Below are 16,914 nucleotides of genomic sequence, written 5' to 3'. Positions count from 1 at the left end.
GCTCTCTCTCTCATCCCTGCTGCCGCAAGACTGGTTTGTGGCACATAGGAGTCGCTTGAGTCCTAGAATGAGAAAACAGGTGATGCTGCAGGAGTGACCTAAGATGTGAGCACAAGATAGATGTTTGTTGTGGTACATCTAGGAGATTGTGGGAATTGTAACCACAGAAGATTTCCTAATCAGTTCCTTTTTCCTCTGTGTTAATCCTGTTTCCCAAAGTAGAGTTCATAAATACAGGTGTTCAAGAAATTTAACAGATTTTATTTCTGTAATAATTCTGTCTCTAAGCCTCTATGCTGCTGGATATGGAAAAAACCCAGACAAACAATTTCACCCTTTCTTGGAATGGGTGCTAGTCGCTTCAGTTGTGTCCGACTCTATGCAACTCCATGGACTGTAGACCCCCAGACTCCTCTGTCCATGGGATTCTCTAGGCAGTAATACTGTAGTGGGTTGCCATGCCCTCCTCCAGGGGATCTTCGTAACCTAAGGATTGAACCCATGTCTCTTTTGTCTCCTGTACTGCAGGCGGATTCTTTACTGCTAAGCCATCAGGGAAGCCCTTCTTGGAATGTCTTCCCCTCAAATACCTTCCTAGGATTGTGCTAGAGTTATTGTGGGGGCCCAAAGCCCTGGGGTAGTGGGTTTTGTTCAGGTGGCCATCATTCCTGTGGACACAACCTCTTTGGTTATGCTTGGGGTGTGGGAATCTTCGGCAGGATCCAGATGCAACCCACTAACCATTCTGTATTTCTGGATCCCGAGGAGTGTTGCCAGTATGCAAGCCTTAGGTTCTCTTTGTTTTTGAGACTCATCAACCCTCTCCTTTTCTCTCCCTGCTAATCCAGAAGCATGTTCTTCCAATACTGGGGGAATCTTTCCTCTTTCAAATTTTTGCAAGAAACTCTGACTTTGCTTTCAAATTCTCTTCCCATAAAAATTGGAAAGCCTTGTAAGCTGCTGTTTTCCTGCTGTGTACCTACTTGGCCTGAGGCAAGGAGCATAGGGCTGACTGTACCTATTTGACTGCAGTAGAAAGAAAAGGGAAAAGTCACAAAATAAGGAACAAAAATAAGTTAGTATTTAAAATTATTCTGTAGCTGCATTTCTCATTTAGGGCAGGGTTTTTCAACCTAGGTACTATTGATGTTTGCACCTGGATCAATCTTTTTTTGGGGACTCTCTTGTGCATTGTAGATGCCAGTAGCAATTCCCAGCCCCCACCAATGTTGTGACAACCCAATATGTCTCTAGACATTGCTAAATATCATGAGGGGTAAAATTGTGTGTCCTCAGTTGATAACCACTGATTTGATATATGAATGTTACCAAGCTTGGTCTGCTTGCTGCATGACAGGCCAATAATACTGAGACAAGGTACCATCTTATCGGGGTCTGGATGCCAGTTTCTTTTATAGAACAGAGAGGCGGAGGAGGTGAGGAAGTAAAGTAAAAAGGCTATAAGTCTTGCAAAATGTCTCCTGGTTTGACCAGTGTTATGGAGTGCCCGTGTGCTAAGTTGCTTCAGTCGTGTCTGGCTCTTAGAGACCCTGTGGACTGTAGCCCTCCCAGGTTCCTCTATCCGTGGGATTCTCCAGGCAAGAATACTGGAGTGGATTGCCATGCCCTCCTCTAGGGGATCTTCCCGACCCAGGAATCGAACCCACATCTCTTATGTCTCCTGCCTTGGCAGGCTGGTTCTTTAATAGCGCCACCTGGAGGCCCCCAGCATTAGGGAGAGGATGTGTTAATTTCTTCTTTTCTGCAGCCAAGCCTCTCACAGTTGTGCAGGGTCTGAATGTCTTCCTGTGAGCTCAACAAAGGCATTTTAACATTCAGGCAGAGGGGCAGGGTTCCCCGAGACAGGTCATTATGTGTGCTTATAGCTTATAGGTAGCGTCCTTTCAGTGATTATAGTAACAAAAGCAACAGAGAGCAAAGGTTAAAGTAGAAGAAACAGATCCAACATGGAGTCAGATTTTGTTCTTCCCTGTTATATGAACTGAGTTAAAACCTTTGCTTTTTGCAAGACTTAAAGAGGCACTCAAAAGATATTTTCTAACTAGAGGAATTAAAGTAGTAGGTTTTATTTCTATTTTAGCTGGGGGGCTGTAGTTCCTTTTAAATGGGAAAGTGAAGAAAAACAAACAAGTTTGTCTTAAAAACATTTCGCCTTCCTCACCCTTTTGCAGGTATGCAATCTCTCTGGGTGAATGCTCAAACTAATTACTGTTACTGAGGGATTCTAATGAAATGCTGAATTCAGTCACTCAACCAGTGTGGCAATTAACAAAACTTTGCTTGAGGAAGAACATTTATGAAAAGGAACTACAAAATAAATACATACCGAAAAACAGAATTGCTGGGAAAGCATGAGCATGAGTCTATCATAAGATTCTGCCAACATCTCAGTCCCAGAGTTTGCTGCTTGAGGGGTTTGTGAGAATGAAGGATAAAAAGGTGAATTGAAATCCCGCATGCTAATAAAGCTGTATATGTTGTCATGGCTCCAATGCCCCTGAGGATCTTTAGCAATGACAGGAGACTTTCCCTTGAAGGGTGAGGGCTTTTGACATGATGTTTCCTTAGCCGGTGAGGATTCCATGTTGGTCAAGAGAAGAGATTCTTTGAGTAGGAGAGGTGAGTCTTGTTCGTGTGGATATGTCAGAGTTGAAGGCATCACTTAAAAATTGTTATTTATGTTTTATAGGAAATTAACCCTGCCTCTGTTCTTGGACACAACAGCCACCCAATTACGAAGGCGGAAAGGCTAGGAAGGGATTAGCATTACTTGTGTTTGGTGCTGCTTATCCATGGTTATGTGAACCGTGTGCATTTATCTTCAGGCACACAACAGATCGTCTGTCATCTCAGATTTCTGAGAATTTATATATGCAAACACTTGGCAGAGCTGGTATCTTCACAACCTTTCTTAATAATAACAGACTGCTGTTCAGTGCCTGGGGTACAATTTAGTGGGTACATCTCATTTTGGCATATGTGTGAAGAGGAAAGCCTTGTGTGGTAGGATTACTTTACCACTGTGATATTTCAGAAATTGCTGAGATTTAAATTACCATGGGACTGTATTATTAAAGTGAGGGATTTATTCAGTTTACACTACAAACCCTTGGAGAGAGAAATGTACTTATATTACAGGTAAAATCAGAAGGGTAAATAGCAAGTCTGGACACCATTTTCATTTAAGTAGTATTTTAGTTGTACGATGATTTTTTTTTAAGGACAAGTGCAGATAGAGGAGTGTTTAATCAGAATGTGAAAAGGTAAGCCAGGAGGCAACTAAGAATTCAAAAAGAAGCTTATTTTTCAGACAATAAACTATAACTGCTACCCTTAGAACAGCCTATTTTTTTTAACCTAAATCATTTTTTTAAAGGACTCTACCAAGTGTGGTATGTTTTCTCCTCCTTTCAACTCTTAAGGTATGTTTCAGACTTGCCTTTCCTAGACTTATCTTTCTCACTTCCCTGATAGCATCACTTAGTTTCTCTTTCTCAGTTTTATCCATCACTTTCCAGAGATCAAGCTGAAGACTCCCTTTGTTCCCAAAGTCTTCCTTAACTTACACTAATCAGTATACTGATGACTATCTTGCTGGTGTGGGCTCCACACTTAATTTTCAGAACAGGCTTTTATCAGTGCATTCTAGAATGTGTTGTAAGGGATGACACTTTATGGGATGTTAATTGTCCATAACAGGGTAGCATGGCTGAGTGGTCTAAGGTGCTGGATTAAGGCTCCGGTCTCTTTGGGTGCATGGATTCGAATCACACTGCTGCCAAGTGATTTTGGGCTTCCTTAGTGGCTCAAATGGTAAAGGATCTGCCTGCAGTGCAGGAGACTGGGGTTTGATTCCTGGGTCGGGAAGATCCCCTGGAGAAGAGAATGGCTTCCCATTTCAGTAGACATCACATGACAAAAGGTACCCATGTTGATGAAATAGGTTGGAAATCCTGCGTAGACAAACTTTTGCCCCCTTATCTCCAGATCCCCTAACCAAAACTTCTCAGTAATGTGAATCTCCAAGATGGGAAAATAATACATGATATTTCCACACATTGCTCACAGATTTTTTTTCTTGTAACATCTACTAACTTCCCATGAAGTCAGCATTCCACTGGACAGAACAGACATTGGGAATGGTAGGACTCTGACTAGATGGTGCTGGCTGTGCATATGCTGGGATGAAGCGGTAACTGAGTTCAGAGGTGGAGAATACAAGGGTGAGTGGGAAGTCATACGGGAGCACCTCCATGAAGGTACCAGCCACAGGAGATCCAGACCAAATGGTCCATATATCTGACCCAGTTCCAGGTAGGCTGTGAAAATCTAGTGGACAGAGTGACATGACCAGTGGCTTGTGGAATAGAGAAATGGCTTTGAAAGTGCTGTGCTAAAATTGTCAGAAAATCAGGAAGTAAAAGAGATGGAAACGAGCATGACTATTCATAAATTCATCACGTATTTGTAGAGTATTGATTATGTATTAGACAGAGGGTTTGAAGGAATGAAGTGACCAAGTAGAACCCTCCTAACTAGCTTGAGAATTTGGAGTGGAGAGAAGAGGAATGGAGAAAACCAGATCCTTAAGACATTTGTGAAAATGTTGAAAAGTGTGGATGGGGGTGCTTTGCAGAGGGGGACTGCTCAGGAGCATCCTTGCGCTTCTGCCCTGTGGCCAAGGGCATTTGCTGTAATTTCTAAACCCCATGACCTGAAGGGACATGGGCTGTTGACATGCAGCCTGGTGACTTAGAAAGAGCACAGAGAGCTGGGGTCAGCCAGGGACTGACGTAGCCATCCATGCCATGATGGAAACAGAGAGTAAACTCCTTGCTCCTAATGACTTGTTGGGTTTCAAGAGCAGAGAGCCCTATCGTAGGAGGTGAACCTCCTCTACCAATTTCCTTTTATTTGAGAAGCACCTATTACATTTCTACAACCATTAGACTTCTCTCTCTTCTTGAATTAACTCCCCCTCACATGGCTGCCCTTGTGGCTTGGCTGGTAAAGAATCTGCCTGTAATGCAGGAGACCCGGGTTTGATCCCTGGGTCTGGAAAATCCCCTGGAGAAGGGAATGGCAACCCACTTCAGTATTTTTGCCTGGAGAATTCCATGGACAGAGCCTGGTGGGCTATAGTCCATGGGATCCCAAAGAGTCAGGCACGACTGAGCGACTAACACACGCACACACACGGCTACAGTCCACAGGGTCACAAAGAGTGGACACGACTGAAGCGATTTAGTACACACCTTCTTTTGTTTCCAATCACTGTTCAAAGAAGAGTATATTGAAGTAGTGGGGAAAAAAATAAAGCAAACTGAGCTGTCTGGAACAGTTCTGTATTCTTCCTGCCAAGAATGTCCTATGTCCACAGCAGGAAGTTCAATTAACAAATCCATGAATCAGGATTTTAATTATACATTTATCTGGAAGGAAAATGTTAGCTTCCCTTCTGCCCCATACCTTACTTGTGGGAGTCACAGTGTGACAGTGACTGAACCTGGATCCCTGTGGAGAAATGCGAGATGGTGAAATGCTAACGTTTTGGTAGAAATTCATTTACTTTTGTTCACCAGTGTTTCTGTATTTAGCAAGTAGCAAGAATTCTTAGTTGTATGAAAAGAATCAGAATTGTCTCTAGAAGGTTAAGAAGTACCCTAATTAAGAAATTTGCTAACTGTTATTTCCTGCTGTGTCTATAGACGGTATTTGGTTTTAAGTCATGACTAAGCATCTGAACAAAAGGTTTCCTTTATTTGAACATGTTCTCTTTTGTTATTCTGCCTTCCCAGGTAATGGTGTGCTCCTTATGGCTGGGGACATTCTTCCTTCTCCCTGTTTTCCTCCTCCTCCTCTTTCCCTCCTCGGCCCCTTCCTTCTTTCCTGATGCCTCTTCTTATTTCCACTGCAGCTCTTGAACCTAGAAGCCCCCAGATGCTCATTGAGAAACTTCCATTAATTCTATCATGTAGGAGAAAATTGCTCTCATTGCCTCTATGCTTAGATATACCCTAGCCTGAGTAGGAGGGTTGGTAAAAGGGCTGAGTACTGGGACAACCAGGTCCATCCTCTCTGAAGGCTGTGGCCTACACTGTCCAGAGTAAGAAAAGAGAAACATCATTTGCCAGACTGGATCTTAGGAGATTTTGTTGACCACATGACTTCAATCAACTCTCAGAAGATGGAGGTAGTTCAGAGAGAGAAGATTTAAGCACCAAACTTACAATAGCTCCCCAGATCCTTTCCAAAAGCCAACAAGTCCATCCTTCTCATGAAATTGCTGGACGACACTCGCTGTTCACACTTTGTTATATATATGACAAAACTGATTCTTGGTCCTTTGAAGTCTAATCTTGTTTTTAAAGGATCTGAAACTATGATCAGACTCCTTGGCTCCCCAATGCCAAATCTAAAAAATATGAAGTTATTGATTTTATGTATCAAATAGGAACACTAATATTCTTTTCTTTTCCCTTCTTATCGCTGTTTACAGAGGGAATTTAACTGGGCTCAAGGTTTTCACGCAAAGTTATTTGATCGAGGGATGAGAAGGAGCAAAGGAAAGCCATTAAGGGATATCTGATCACTCCAAGCCACCTTGCCTAAGTTGTTCCCTAGATGGGGAAGAATGGGAAGTGAATGGCAAGAACACTCTGGGTTCACTGCTATTTTATTTTACATGGCATGTAATATCACATGCCTATAGTGGTTAAATATACCTTCGATAGAAGAGAATTTGTGGGCCAATGAGCAATAAGAACTATCTCTTAAAAAGCATGAATCCGAGGTGGTTAAACAGGAAGTTAAAAAAGGTGTAGGAATTACAAAGTAGTTCTCCTAGATGCAGCACTGGGCTAAGATTTAATCAAGCCATTGTGAGTTTCTAGGATATTTATGCTAAAGACTTCAGTTTAGGGTAGTAGGAATAAGTACTAAGAAGGATAAAAAGAGCTTTGGAGTTTGCAGAACAGCTTATCTTCAATTTTTTTTTTCCTTTTGTATTGCTAAAGAATTTTGAAAAACAAAGTATTCCTTCCCACATTTTAAAGTCAGTTTCTAAAATTTTAACATACTTATATACAAGAAAAGATGTAATTTATCACATGTAACTATGGACTTTTAAAAATAAGACTGTTACATTATTCTTATTTTATCGCATTTCCCTTTGACTCTCTAAGAACCTAAAGACCATAGCAATTTACACTGAAGTTGAATTTATCTCATGTATTTCTCTCACCATAAGTCTCAAAGTGTTAACATTTTTCTGTACAGAGTTATTACAGGTTGGGATAATTCTTAAGTTAAAAATTAGTTGGAAATGCATCACATAATGAGACGGTTTTAAAAATTCTTGTATCTGTGGATGAATTTTGCTAGAAAGGAACAGAGTTAGCATCAATATAAAATCTATTTTTATTCTTTTATATTTGTAAGCATTTGAAACTTTGTTCATCACTGAAAAAATGGAAAGCAGGTTATTTCAATGTCAGTCAATTCTTTGGACTCCTTTCAAGTTAAGTGTCAAAGAAAAATCAACTCTTGATCTTTCATTAGAATAGAAGGAAGAGTTTTTATCAGTGAATTATTGACTTGTTCTTTATTTAACCAGATTAAAAGCAGGAAATTGGACATCATCTGAGTTGTAAAAGGGTACATAACCCAGTCAGAGAGTTACTTTCTCAGCAGTGTTTTGATTTGTCTCTTTGTTGCCTGAGGTTTCTATATTGCAGGGCAATGCACTGATGAGAGATCTAGCCTGGGTGAGCTCCGCCTTTCTTTCATAGAATAGGAGAAGGGCTCTCCTGAAAGGGGAGGTAGGAAAGGAGAGTCAGCATGGTGCCTTGAGGACATTTGTTCTCAGGAACATCACTTATAGGCATTTTAGGATCTGGAAATGGTCTCCTCTAGGACTTCCTGAGAGCCTAAGGGAAAGCCTTTGCACACTGCTACCCCAGTGAGAGGACCTCTCACTTAAGAACATCAATGAAAAATATTGCCTGCCATATCAGTAGACAAAGAATGTTGCAGCTATCCAGTTGGTACACCACAGTCCTCCTTCCTGCTCCCGCAAGGTGCGGGAAAATATAGATACTGGCCCTAGATAGCTGAGGTGCATGTCAAAGGAATGATTTCAATGAGCCCCGATGCTTGCAGCTTCCCATACATAGAAAAGCACTAAATTCTTAACTTGAAATATCTGGTTTTCTTTTATTAACAGTGATCTTCTGATATTCCAATTACCTGGTATTTTATTTTGAAAACTCCTATAAATCCTGGCTCCCCCCTTGTCTCCTCAGAGCAGTCTCTCAGAGTTATCTGAGATGCTGTGTCCTGGGCTTATGTCCTCAGATTTGTCCACTGAGTAGAACATCACTCTCAAATTTTAGGTTGTGTATTTTTTTCAGTTGACAGGAATAATGCAGATTTCCTTACACTATTGGAAATGGGCCCTTTTGGAATAAAACCTTAAGGATTTGGAGTTATTTAATCTGTGAGAAAAGCAAGAGAAGGGAAAGGAATATCAAAGGATATGGTCTGGTGGGTGGTGAGCAGTTACTCTTCATTTTATTGGGACTATAATAAGAATCACTATAATGAATTTAGACCAGAGTCCAAAAAGGTTCTATCATTGGGATGTATCATTAATCCTTTTTTGAGAGATCTTTAAGAAAGATGTAATAATAAAATTTTCAAGCTTTTGGAGAATGCTAGTAATATTGAATATATTTTCTTTGCTTGATCAAAGGTAGTCCAGAATAAAAGGCACAGAGTGAAAATTATTTTTGATAAATTTTACCTGATGTGACTATATAGGGGAGGAGTTACTGAATATAACAGTATGCTGCTAAGTCACTTCAGTAGTGTCCGACTCTGTGCGACCCCATAGACGGCAGCCCACCAGGCTCCCCCGTCCCTGGGATTCTCCAGGCAAGAACACTGGAGTGAGTTGCCATTTCCTTCTCCAATGCATGAAAGTGAAAAGTGAAAGTGAAGTTGCTCAGTCGTGTCTGACTCTTAGCGACCCCATGGACTGCAGCCTACCAGGCTCCTCCATCCATGGGATTTTCCAGGCAAGAGTACTGGAGTGGGGTGCCATTGCCTTCTCCAGAGTATAACAGTATATTGAGCTCTATTTTCAAATGAAGTTCTGCTTTGGTCACTTACTGGCTGTGTAACTCTAGGAGATTTTTTTAATTGTCTCTAAGCCTCAGTTTCCTTCTCTGTAAAGCAAGACCTACTCCATAGGAGAATGAGGATAAAATGAGATAATATGAAATCAATAAATATAAACCACTTGCATGCTACTAGCACCATACTAATTGTTTAGTAAATAATAACTAGCCAAAATCTGGAGGGAATTTCTGTAAAAGAACTGTACTTATTAGAGCTTGTGTGAAGAAATCTTTGAATTTTGACAGTCTCTTAAATTTTTAGTTTTTATTCAGCTATCAATTATCTGGTAACTTCTCTCTGAATAGGCATGGATGTCAGGTTCCCTGATATGAGAAACAATATTGAGGCAGGAGATAGTGGGCCTCTGGGCTGGACACCTGGTATTTGTCAAATGAAATAAAATTCAAGCTTTTTTCTCATCCAGACACTCCAAAGACAAAGCTAGCGGCAAAAGCTGAGCTCTGCTAAAGCAAAGAGATAAGGTGCCCACTCCTGAGATCAAGGAAGACTTTCCTGTCTGCACATGAGCAAGAAGCCTTCTTGAGGGTCAAAAAAGGAAGGGGCTCCACCCCATAATAAGTGCGGACATGCAGCCCTAGGCCTCTGGAGTGGGATCCATCTTAGAAAAAAGTCATGCACACATCTTGGGGAGGGTTCAAGGACCAGTCAAATGAAGAAAAAAACCAAGATAGTTCGCCAAAGGTAAACAAAGACCCAGAAGGACTGTCCTATATAAGTGATTCACATCACCTCCTTATTGTGTTCTGCCTCATTCAGGATGCCCGCACTCCTCTCTGGGTATGTAACTCACTCTTTGGGTGTGTATCTTTGCCCTGCTTCTGAGTTAGATAAACAAAATATTTTCCTGTGTGCTCTCCCATACATTGTGCAATATCTCTAATAAACTTTGTACCTATTTTTACAGATTTTCACCTCCTTGAAACATCCTTGCTTTCAAACAGGGGCAAGAGCCAGGGCCACTTTGCTTTCAGCCTTTAGCCCCCGGTGGTCTGGTGGCTAGGACTCCTAGTTTTCATCCAGGTTACCCAGGTTTCATTCTTAGGCAGGGAACTAACATCCTTCTTCTTGCTCACTACTCTGCTTCCAAGATCAGTATTAAAGTTTTTGGTAACAATTAATGAATCTTTCAGTCTCTTGGACGTGGTGAAGACAGAACAGTGTGGAGAGGACCTTGGGTTGGTGATTGAGAGTCTCTGGTTCTCACCCTTGGTCCAGTCATTAACCAGCAATGGTCATGGGCAGATGATTGGTCCATAGTGCCCATTTGCTAAGCAGTGAGGCTGCTGGTCAAACCTGGGTGCAAAGGGCATCTGCTTAGTGTAAATGGATGAAGTTGCGGGAATGTTAAACAATATAGATGCAAAATTGCCTGGACTATGGTCGAAGTGAAACCTGCCCTGTTACACAGCCTTTATAAACCCTGGACTGGCCTGCAGAGCAGCCAAGCAGAAGTCCCAGTGGGAGAGGCATACTGAGCAGGACTTCCAATACATGCACTCAGATGTGGAAGGGTCTTAAAGCTTCTTTTCAGCCCCATAAATCTTATTCCTTAGCTACATTTCATCCCTTAAAAGAAACCAATTGAATTTGATGTCCTCCTAAATTTTCTGTTATCAGTACTTGAAAAGAGATCCTTTCAAATAATAAACCAAATAATGCAAAAAAGAAAAAATGCAAATATAAGAACATAAAAAAATAAGTTAGCAAAATAATTAAAATTATGTTGACAGCTTTCTTTTTCCTTTTAAGGAAAGCAGAAACTTTTCTAAAAGATGGAAATGGTTGGTGATGTGAAGTCAACATTTAATAAAATGAATATAGGCAGAAGGCCCTTGCAGTACTATCAGATTCTGATGAAAATATCTTTAAGAATAGACATGATTTTTTGGCCTGAAAATTTGTATTTGTCAAAAAGCACTTGTATGGGGCTTCCAGAAGTGTTCTGGTACTATATGCCTCCTTTGTCTTTTCTTAGGGTAAGTCCTCAAACTGAAGCAGGAACTGCTAATTAGCCCAGGCACACATCTTCACCTCGTAACTCTACTTAAATCTTCAAAAGAGTTTGTGAAGGATGCAAAGCAATATAATTGTCTAGTTTTCCTAGATAAAAAAAGTGAAAAGTGACTTAAGGTTAACTTTCTGTTTCCTAGAAAATACCACAGTAGGAGTCTTGACGTGGCTACCTTCCCTTTGAAGAGAGAGGTGAGTAAGATTGATGGTCTAGTCATTTTCAGGATGTTTCAGCTGATAATTTAGGACACTTGCAAAAGCATCATAGCTCATTTAAATACCACGTTAGAAATTTCCAGTTTTCCTCATGAGGGCAAGAGAGGCAAAGATGTGCTCATTATCACTATGCATGGCTTCTGACAATTAACCATATTTCAGAAGCATCATCAGAAGTCAGGGTAAGCCTTGCTGCAGGGTGAATTGGGGGTTCCGCACACCTAATTAGCCAGGATTCAATTATTCAGCATCAAATGGGAAACCAGTCAGGACTTCCAATTATAATTCAAAAATGTTTTCTGTCTTACACTGCAATAAAAATAACACTCTAGAGTGAAAGAATCAGATAAGGCACAGTTACAGGAAATGCTGAGGGAACAATTACCAAGGAGTGAAATTAGAAAGCTGTAAATGGATGGGTGAAACCTGACTGGAATAAACAGAGCCTTCCTCTCAATAAGTGGTTCTCATGAAGGCAATGGCATCTTTTAGCCTTGTAGGTTGTGAATATTCCAGGAATGACCTAGGTTTTATAAGACAGGTTTAATCATGAATGGGGTTGGGTTAGGCATTAAATTCTCACTTGATACTACATTTTGAATCTCCAGTGAGACTTGGCCAGTTATGCAGGGTATAAGAGTATTCCTGGAAAAGCATATTATTTTTTAATAAATGGCAGTGATGTTTTTATTAAACTAAGGAGATTTCAGTTGAAGCCAACCAGTGATTATAGTTGATAACGGAAGTGTGTGCTTTCTTAATTGGTGAAAGTATTAATGATTCTCTTCATGTTGGCTCACGTTATTCATTTATGACAGAAGTGTCTTACAATGCATATAAAAACCCTTCCTTTCTAGATGATGGGAGGAGCAGGCAAGAAATCCCATGCCAGTTCAGTTTTAAAACTGGCATCTGGAATTTCCAGACTGATCTTTATAGCCAAGTCAATTGTTTCCTACCCAGTTGGAGCAACTTGTTGAGAGAAAAATGATATTGGGACTTGGAAAATGCTTGAGAATGTTGTCTATATCTTAAGTCAAAATGTCTAAAATTGTGTATTGAAGGATTCTCTAACATCATTATTTTTGAATGTCTTTATCATAACATGTAATTGTAGGATGAAGGGCTATTTTGAGTGGGCTGTGCAGCCAAGGACATTGAACGAGTCAGGCATCCTCATGCAGGATGATAGATAATGCTTATACTACCCTGGTCTGTGTTAAGAACATTCTTACACATGCTGACTCATTTAGATGTACTTAGTATTTCTGAAGGGTAATAATGTATTAGCTTTACATTTCTTCTGTAACATTACTACAAATATAGTGGCTCAAAACAGCGAACATTATCTTACAATTCTGTAAGTCAGAAGTCCAACATGGCTCTTCCTGGGTTGAAAATCAAAGTATTAGTATGTGTATGCTAAGTCGCTTCAGTTGTGTCTGACTCTGTGTGACCCCATGGACTGTTGCCTGCCAGGCTTCTCTGTCCATGGGATGCTTCAGGCAAGAATACTGGAGTGGGTTACCATGCCCTACTCCAGGGCATCTTCCTGACCCAGGGATCGAACCCACACCTCCTAAGTCTCCTGCACTGGCAGGTGGGTTCTTCACCGCTAGAGCCACCCGGGAAGCCAAGTGTTGGTACAGTCATGTTCCTCTGGAGGCCTTCGGGGGGAATCCATTTCCTTGCCCTTGTCTGCTTTTAGTCATTCTGCACTCCTTCAGAGCCAGCAAACAGTAGAGTGTTGTTTCACACTGTATCACTTGGAGAGTGACTCTTTTATCTCTCTTTTAGAAATTTAAGGACTTTTGTCATTACCTAAAACCCACTGAGATAATCCAGGATAATCTCCCTATTTTAAGGTAATCTGACTAGCAACCTTAATTCCATCTGTAACCTTAATTCTCCCTTGCTGTGTAATGTAACACAGTTACAAGTTCTAAGGATTAGAAAGCAGACATATTTTGTTGTTGTTCTTGAAAGAAAGTGAGTGAATTCGCTCAGTCGTGTCTGACTGTTTGCGACCCCATGGACTGTAGCCTACCAGGTTCCTCAATCCATGGGATTCTTACTGTTGATTAGTCCCTAAATCATGTCTGACTCTTCTGTGACGCCATGGGACTGTAGCCTGCCAGGCTCCTCTATCCATGGGATTCTTGCCTAGGCAAGAATACTAGAGTGGGTTGCCATTTCCTTCTCCAGGGGATCTTCTCAGCCCAGGGATCAAATCCTCATCTCCTGCATTGGCAGGTAGATTCTTTACCACTGAGCCACCAGGGAAGCCTGTGGACATATTTGAAAGTGAAAGGGAAGTCGCTCAGTCATGTCTGACTCTTTGTGACCCCATGGACTGTAGCCTACCAGGCTCCTCAGTTCATGGAATTTTCCAGGCAAGAGTACTGGAATGGGTTATTATTTTCTTCTCCAGGGGATCTTCCTGACCCAGGGATCGAACCCTGGTCTCCCGCATTGCAGGCAGACGCTTTATCGTCTGAGCCACCAGGGAAGCCCTGGTGTACTATCCAGTGGACATATTTGGGGGCCATGATTCTGCCTTCCATAGTAAGTATTATTATTACCCATTTTATAGCTGATAAAATGCAGAAATGTTAAGTAATTTGCACAAAGTCTTTTAGCTAGAAGGATTGGGGCAGAATTTGAACCTGACACTAGAGTCCATTCTTTCAATTACTATACTTTGCTACTTTTACTGATATTTTGGCAGCAGGAGTTTGGGTCATTCAAGCGCAACGATATCAACATATCCCTTAACTAGAATCTACACATGCGCTACTGAGAAGGCAATGGCACCCACCCCACTCCAGTACTCTTGCCTGGAAAATCCCATGGGCGGAGGAGCCTGGTGGGCTGCAGTCCATGGGGTCGCTAAGAGTCGGACACGACTGAAGTGACTTAGCAGCAGCAGCAGCAGCACACATGTGCTACTAGATCAGGATCCCCTGATCTCGGGGCATAACTAGGATGACTGTGTCTCTATCAGGATGGTACTTTCTGGTTTTGATCTTTCACAGTCCTAACCTAGGTAAGACAACAAAGAATAGATAATTTATCCTCCCAGAGGTGGTTGCATTTTCTTATCTTATTAACATATATTTATCAAATCCTTTTTGAGGGTTTATCAGATCTTATGGTTGCCTCTGAGGAACCCAGGTTAGTGACATATTGCTCCTACCTTCAAAGTGGTCATGGTCACTGGCAGAAAGAGACAAACAAAGTTACTAGAAAATGTGGTAAGTGTGATTACAGAATAGTATAGAAGATTGAGTTCTATTAATCCTGCCTCCAAAGCATATCTTGACTCTCTTCTCTGTGGCCATCCCACAGACCAAGCCACCACTGATTCTGTTACCTGGACAATAGTTTCCTCATTGGTCTCTCTGCTTCCCCTCTTGAATCCCTATAAGCTATGCTCCAGAGTTGAATTAATTTTCTAGAAAATGAAAATCAGATCTTATATCACCCCTGCTTAAAACCCTCCAGGAGCTTCCACTCTACTTAACATACACAAAACTCTGTAACAAGTTCTAAAACCCCCTTGTGCGCCCCCCTCAACTCCTCCTCCTGTCACTCTTGTTCATTGTTCTCACTAACCTACCTTCTGAAAATGTTAATGTGCCAAGTTCTTTCCAGCCTGGCCCTTGCATATATGTCCTCTGCTTCCTTTTGAACTTCACATGATGGTTCCTATTCCTCTTTCCGGCCTCAGCTGATCTGACCACTTAAATAGGTGCTTCCCTCCCTCACTGTTTCTACTACAACCCTCTCTCTTTTTCCTTACTGTTTATACTGTCTGTAAGTTTTCTGAAGCCACAACCATTATCTAGAGTCCTGCACAGTGCCTGGCACACAGAAGGTACACAATGAGTATTAAAAAAAAATCCCAAGTAGCAGAAAAGAAACCAATTAATTCAGTCAATGGACATGAATTTGAGCAAACTCTGGGAAATAGTGAAGGACAGAGGGCTCTGGCTGCAGTCCATGGGGTTGCAAAGGGTCGGACACAACTTAGTGACTGAACAACAACAATTCAGTCAAAAGAGGTAACACTAGTACCTCCCCCTAGGGTTCTAGCAGCAGCGATAGGAGAGTTGGACAAAAGGAGAGAATTCACAGCACACTTAGTATGGCATCCGGAGAAGATGGAATTTTAACTCCTGCTACTTTCACTGGGCTTCCCTGGTGGCTCACATGGTAAAGAATCTGCCAGCTATGCAGGAGACCTGGGTTTGATTCCTGGGTTGGGAAGATCCCCTGCAGGAGGGAGTGGCTACCCACTCCAGTATCCTTGCCTAGAGAATTTTATCGACAGAGGAGCCTGGTGGGCTTGCAAAGAAAGAGTCCATGGGGTCGCAAAGAGTTAGACACACTAAGCACTAACACTTTCTTTACTTTCAAAAAGGGATCAGATAGTGTTTAAATGCAAATTTCCATACTCATTTATGTTTTTCAAATACACTTTCATTTTTTAAGAGTGAGAATAAATAGAGACTTTGTGTCAATTAAATCTGTATTTCATCCCATTTTTAGTTCTTCGTGTTGAAGATCTTCGACAAAGGACTTTCCCTTCCTCCCTACATTGAGGGCAGCTTTCACTCTGGTTCCTGTTCTGTTTTTCTCCTGAGAATTGTCTGCTCTAATTGGATACAGACCACTGCTTACTTAGCTTTAATAACAATTCTGCTTGTTAATAAACAAAATTAATCTTGATTAAGCCAGTTTATTCAAATAATATTCTATTCTGCTTCCTTGGGATTTATTTCCTTAGGCCTTTATGCTTCTGTTCTAAATTCACAATTTTTTTCTCTCTCTGAGGGCTTTCCTTCCTTACTTGATTCTCAAGTAAACATGTTTAAAGTATTAAAAAAAGAGCTTATGGATGAAAATGAACGGGAGGCAAAACTCCGCTGATTTTGATCCCTTGTTCCCTTCAATCTGTCTGGTTGTATTTCCTTTTTGCTTGTTGTTTGAACTAAGAGCTGTATTAATGGCAAAAGCAGATTTGTTTCCTTGGCTTGGAGATGATTAGTCAGTTTAGAACAGGCCTGGTTGGTTTGTTTTTACTGCCAGACTGTCCTGGCTCACCAATCCACAGTCAAAACAGGGCTTGTAAGTCATCATTTCCTTGCTGGAATTAATGGGGATAAATTTTCCAGCCTCTAGAAACATCCTCCACAAATCTCTGAAAGCCTTTTGCAGAAAAGAAAACTGTCTAGCCTGATTCAGTCAGCCTGCTTCCAAAGTTTATCATCTGTTTTGATACCTGAAGTCACTCTTGTTCACAGACTGAACTGCTCTGACTGGTCCCCTGCCCAGAGAACATCCTCTGGACATGTTCTCCCATCTGGAAGGACTGGAAGGTGCTAAACTTTTTACATTGTCTTCCCTGGTTCCCATATAATGAAACATGTGACTTTAATAGGCATATTTGCCTGGGAGTATTAG

This window comes from Bos indicus, chromosome 10 (genome assembly GCF_029378745.1).
Source record: "Bos indicus isolate NIAB-ARS_2022 breed Sahiwal x Tharparkar chromosome 10, NIAB-ARS_B.indTharparkar_mat_pri_1.0, whole genome shotgun sequence".
Classification (NCBI taxonomy): domain Eukaryota; kingdom Metazoa; phylum Chordata; class Mammalia; order Artiodactyla; family Bovidae; genus Bos; species Bos indicus.
The sequence above is the reverse complement of the archived record's forward strand: the minus strand, read 5'-3'. Positions refer to the sequence as shown.